At 43.4% G+C, this 5,904-nt stretch overlaps 1 long non-coding RNA gene across 1 annotated transcript; it reads right to left on the bottom strand.

Moving 5' to 3' along the window:
- Nucleotides 1-1,066: 1,066 nt before the first annotated feature.
- LOC142485700 (uncharacterized) lies at nucleotides 1,067-4,804 on the bottom strand. The gene is made up of 3 exons (XR_012798688.1): nucleotides 4,701-4,804; nucleotides 2,183-2,302; nucleotides 1,067-1,162 (listed from the first exon to the last, which is right to left on the bottom strand). It is a non-coding gene; the product is annotated as an uncharacterized LOC142485700 (long non-coding RNA).
- Between the last annotated feature and the right edge of the window lie 1,100 nt (nucleotides 4,805-5,904).

The raw sequence follows: 5,904 nt of genomic DNA on the forward strand, positions 1-5,904 counted from the left end.
GAGAAACAGGGAGAGACCACAGGAAGATAGAGGGCAACAACTTCCACAAGGTACTTGTATGGGTATAATTGTTTGTATTTTGTGCAGAGGGGGTAATTTCAGATAAAATACAATTCTCCACCCTCTACGAAACAATTCCACTTTGTTCAGTAAGCCAGAAAGTCTTGGTCCCATGTGGACTGAATTTAATGCAAATAAGGTCCTTAATACACAAGTAAAGAATAAAGTTACTTATTCTCTACTGTAAGAAGTGCCACATTGCCCACTATTTGGGTCCTGTGCCCAGATTGTGACCATGCATGGCAGAGGTGAGATTCCCCCAACTCCAATTTGCTACACTCTCCAAGAGAGATAATTGTGATCAGAGGTGGAACTAGGGGAGGGGGTGAGCAGGGTCACTGCCCAGGGAGTAACCTGACTGGGGGCACGGAAATCTCATTTAGTGCATATGTTGCGGCACTGCATTGATTGACCGGTCAATCTGCACTGCTGCCTGTCACAGTGACATCCTGATCGGGCACTGTGATCAGCTATAGCACTGACCCAGGTGAGATAGTTCAGCACTTTACAAGGAGGGAACAGATGTTGTGGGTGACAGATGCTGGAGGTAGGCCAAGACTGTTGGCCAGAGTAACGTGGAGACTTACTGCACTCTGCATGCCCATCCTCTCCCTGACATCAGGGGAAGGAAGTGGCCCTGGGGTGTGTGTAGGTATGCCAGATGTCAGTGTATGCATAAGTAAGTATGCCTGTGTAGTGGGAGGTGTAGGGGCGTTAAGCTGGAGGACTTAAAACAGGCACAAAAGCACATAGATACCTCTGATTATACCGCACCAAATGCTGATAATATCATGCTGTAGCTGCACTTTACAGAAGATGATGCAGATGTCATCATTGGTTGGTGGGTTCATTAAATCAATCCATCATATCATAACCACACTGTGCATATGATGTACTGAATCAGTAACACCAGGAAGACATCTCCATGTTAGGAGTAGAGTTGAAGTTAACAGAATATGTCCAGCACTGTGGTGTGTAGCCCATAAATAATAATTGTGCACATTACCAGAACAACATACTGTCAACTGCAAGATCATTTTGCTGCTTGTAGCGTATGCTCATCCTGAACAGTGTTGTAGTAGATCCGTCTCTTCAGTGTTCACTGCAACAAAAGTAAGACATTGCATTAATATTACAGACGTTTGGGGGCTGAAATCTCACTTCGCTGCGGACAATTTCCCTTTGCATAAGATTCTTGTGATTATGTCAATGATGATCAATAACTGCATCATAACACAGCCGCTCTATACAGAAGATGTACTTGCTCTCAATGGTCATGGAGGTAATACGTCACACAATGTACAGATATAGCAAGGATTATTTCTCCCACTGGTGCATTATGGCATTATGATGGGAAATGTTGTGAGATTCTGCATTATCAGCATCACTGAATCTTTTGGAAATTAAGTGATATTCTATGTTTTAATGCAATATTATGGATGATCAGCCGGTAAAATAATAATAGCTTGCTGTATCTGTAGCCATGCTCTACCCATGATGTGCTGAACCAATGACTGCAGAGAGATTCAGAGTGGTAAACATGACTGGAACGCATCTCTGAATAATGGGCAGCAAAGCAGTGCAGAATAGGAGGTGAAAGTATTTAAAATGGAAGATCCTTAGCAGCTGTGTGGGGAGTAGACAGTACAGACTGACCAAGTAAATGGTAAAAGGAGTAACTTCAACATTACTTGGCTTTGTTCTCCACATTGAAGCTTTCCTCCTCTTTAAATCACTAATACTGATGCCATGTGTAACCTGTACTGAAAGTTATATAATCTACTGGCCTAGATGAAACCATATGATGCAAACAGGATCCATCCCACTCCAGATTCATAGAATTGAACCACCTCAACCTTTCATAACAATCACATAGAACTGCAGCTGTGCGCTACTGCACATGTTCTTGTTATGAATGGTAGTAGATGTGGTCCTTGGGTCTTTACTTCATACTGTAGCCACCCTCTACTCATGATGTATTGAATCAACGAAAACTTGCATGGTTCAGATCACAGGAAGGGGTAGAGTAGAGATGAAAATATTCAATGTGAAACCCGTAGCAGCCGGATTGTGTGGAGTCAATAAAACGACAAATACTAAATGGTAAATGAGAAATATACACATTGCTTATCTGTCTCTGTGTAGTAATTTTCCTTCTCTTCAACTGTCCTTCAAATTTTCTCTTTTGCAAGAAAAGGAACACATGGCTTCAATATTCACTTCTGTTCTGCAGTCATCCCTCCTGAAATAAAAGTTAAGCATTGCATTGTTATTATGTTACTACATACAATAAACCTTGCTCCAAACCATTTGATGCAAAGCAAATCCACCTCCCACCCACAGCTGTGCTCCTTCTAGAGCATGCATGTCAAACTCCAGTCCTCGAGGGTCCCAAACAGGCCAGGTTTTCAGTAGGGATATCCTGAAAACCTGGCCTGTTTGCTGCCCTCGAGGACTGGAGTTTGACATCCTTGTTCTTGAGCTTCTACCACGCAAGTCATCCATGTGAGTGACACTGTACTGCAGTCCTGGTCTGCACACAATCTACTGAATCAATGACATCACACTGTAAAGGCAATCTACAAGATGTATTAGTTGTCCACACTTCCGAAATGTTACTTTTATGTCCAAATCACTTATTCCCATGACCTGATATTTGTATTTGTTATTTATAGGATTGTCACAAAGAGTTGATGAGGTCACCAAATGATAGTATGTAGAGAGAAAGAGAGATCTCAGAACAGAGCCCTGATGTATACCCACAGACAGATCAATAGAAGACGAAGACATGTTAGCAACAGAGATGGAGAATGTGTGACAGGAAAGTTATGATGAAAACCAGGATAGAACTGTGTTACGGATACCAAGAGAGAGTTTAGAATATGAAGGAGGAGAGTGATTGAGAGCATCAAACGCAGCAGATAGATCAAGTAGGATTAGTAGGGAAAAGTGACCTTGGGAATTTGCTTTAAGCACAGTCTGTAGAACGAGCTGTACGAAAGGCAGGTTGTAAAGGATCCAGGAGGGAATGTGATTTAAGAATGTTGACATTCTAGCAATTAGGAGACAAACAGCAGGAGGGATACAGGGCGGTAGTTAGTAAGGCACATAGGGTGTAGGTTGTTTCTGAGAAAAGGGTGACCACTACAGGCTTAAAGTAAGAGGGTAAAGAGCCAGAGAATAGGGAGGAATTGAAGATGTGGGTGAGAGTGGGGACTAAGAGATGCAGTAAGGTGTGAGGGGATACGATCTAGAGGGCATGTGGTAGAGGGAGAAGAGAAGATGATTAGCTTCCAGCTCTGTAAGAGAAGAAAAGGAGTCAAATGCAGAAGGAGAATTAGGTAGAAGGAGAGAAGGGGGAAGGGACAGAAGGAATCTCCTTGTGGGTGGCATCCACCTTGCCTCTGAAGTAGTCAAATGCTTGAGGAGAAGTGAAGGAAGGATGGCAAGTGTGAGGAGAAGGTTAGTGGAGGGAGTCAAATACAGGGAAAAAAAGACAGCGTAAATTAAATTTGAGTGTTGATGAATGTGAAAAAAAAGTAGTGTGGTTTGGCCACAGAGAGCAGCTTTATACAGGACTGGAGACATTTTTACTGTAGAAAAATCAAATATCAATTGTGTGATTTCCTTCATAGGCATTAAGAACAGCGAGTGGAAGTGTGATGAACATGTTTGGGAATTTAGCCAAGGGTGTGGGCTAGAGGGACAAGTGTGTCAGAGCCTAGAGGGGGCATATAGATAGGAGGATAGCATTGTAAGAGTTAATAAGATTGTTAGTTTAAGCGGAAAGAGAGAGAGAGCAGAGAGGTTAGAGTAGATGTCAGAGGAGAGTTTAATTAAGCAGAGGCAAATCAGTGGGACAGGTAAGATGGGGTGAGGGGAATGACTGATTGTGAATGATGAGAGCAGAAGAGGTCATGTACAACTAGAGCCTTGTTAGTCAGAGAACGGACATTCCAGATGGCATAGGAGAAGGGAAGAGAAAAGTAAGGAAAGGAATGTGGATTACATTAGATAGGTTAACACTCTTAGCAGGGAGGCAGAGGCAGGGAGGCCCGATGTGTATATGAGCAGGTTCAAGATTATAAGAGATATCCCACACATCAGCAAACATAGAAGGAGACACAGAGATAGGTGTAGAGAGAGACAGAGATAGCTCTATGTAGAGAGAGAGGGACGTAGAGAGAATGAGACAGATAGGCGCAGAGAGAGGGGGCGCAGAGAGAGGAGGCGCCAAAAGAGGGGGCGCAGAGAGAGGGGGCACAGAGAATAGGATATTAAAGAGTGCTTTTCATTGAGCAGTGCAGAAATAGCTGCAATAGAGGTCTGTACAAATGGTGCAGTGTGTAGACACATGCAAAGGTAGGGGAAGGAAAGAGGAGAACATGTGGATAAAAGCAGGAGTGTGGAAGTTAGAGAAATTAGAAAAGTTTAACAGAGGAGTGAGGAAACAGCAAGCAGAAAGAACAAGAGAGAGGTTACATTGGGATGACGTTCTGTGGTAAAGAGAAAATGCTAGGAGAGAGCTTTCAAATATTAGAGGACATGAATTGAGGCAGCAAATGTATAAATCAAAACCTGAGGGGGAGGTATAGCACGAAAGCTTGCACAGCAGATTATAGTCTTAATGTTGCGTGTACCTGTCAGGGTAATCAAGAAGTTAAATTCTCACAAGTGCAGAGTTCATGATGAAATGCTGAATCTAGTCCCCCTCCAATTTAATTTTAATATAACTTTTCCATTCTTCATTACTGCAAAAAGCAAACAAAACAAAACCACATTGCATTACTATTTTCAAAATGGATTGAATGGCATATTCAACAGTGACTGTGTGATGCCAATATTCCCCACTCACTCGTAGTGAAGCACATATTGTACTAGTGTTGAAAGTAGGCCGGTAGAGTCAGGTACGCAGTACTGATAAAACAATAAGTGCCCGTCGTAAGTACCAGCTCCGCAACAGTGCGGGCATCACATTAGTGACGTGGATGAACATATATGGATAAGCCCATATTAAGGCATCACGTGACCAGAGCCGTCACTGACTGGGTATACGTAAAGACGCAGGGAGATGCAAGGAAAGGGAGGGAGAGAGACAGGGAGAAGATGTGAAACGGAGGAAGGCACGGATGGAGGGAGTTCTTCCGAGCTTCTGCGGGCCTCTCTCTTTCACTGGTGCATGCCGGGAGCTGGTCCCAACATCCACAAAGTGTGTGTGTATTATTGGTTGTATTTTATGGGGGTAGGAGGGTAGTGTGTATATTGTGTGTGTGGGAGTATTATATTGTGTGTAGAGGTGCAGAGGAGAGTACTAGATTGTGTATCTTGTGTAAGGGTGTTGTGTATATTGTGTTTGGAGCTATAATATTATTGGGGAGATTAGTATTGAGGAGGTATTATAGTGTGTATTGTGGGGAGTATTAGTGTGTGTATTGTTTGTGGGTGACAGATGCTGGGGGTATGCAGCAATCCCTGCACTGAGGTCCGAGGCGGCTCTGCATCGCTCGCACGCACTGTGGACGACCAAGCATGTGCCCATGATAATCATGGCCTTAGAGGGATGAGTGTGTCAGAGCCTAGAAGGGGTATATATATAATGGAGGAGGGAGGAGGAAGGAGGAGGAGGGAGGAGGAGATGATAGCATTGTAAAAGTTAACAAGATAGTTAGTTTAAGCAGAAAGTGAGGAGAGGTTAGAGATAAGGGTAGATGTCAGAGGAGAGAGTTCAATTAAGCTGAGGTATCGAGTAGGACAGGGGTGAGGGGAATGAGAGGTGGTGGATGAGAGCAGAAGAGGTCATGTACAAATAGACCTTGTTAGTCAGAGAGCAGTCATTCCAGAGGG

The sequence above is a fragment of the Ascaphus truei genome, unplaced genomic scaffold (genome assembly GCF_040206685.1).
Source record: "Ascaphus truei isolate aAscTru1 unplaced genomic scaffold, aAscTru1.hap1 HAP1_SCAFFOLD_623, whole genome shotgun sequence".
Classification (NCBI taxonomy): domain Eukaryota; kingdom Metazoa; phylum Chordata; class Amphibia; order Anura; family Ascaphidae; genus Ascaphus; species Ascaphus truei.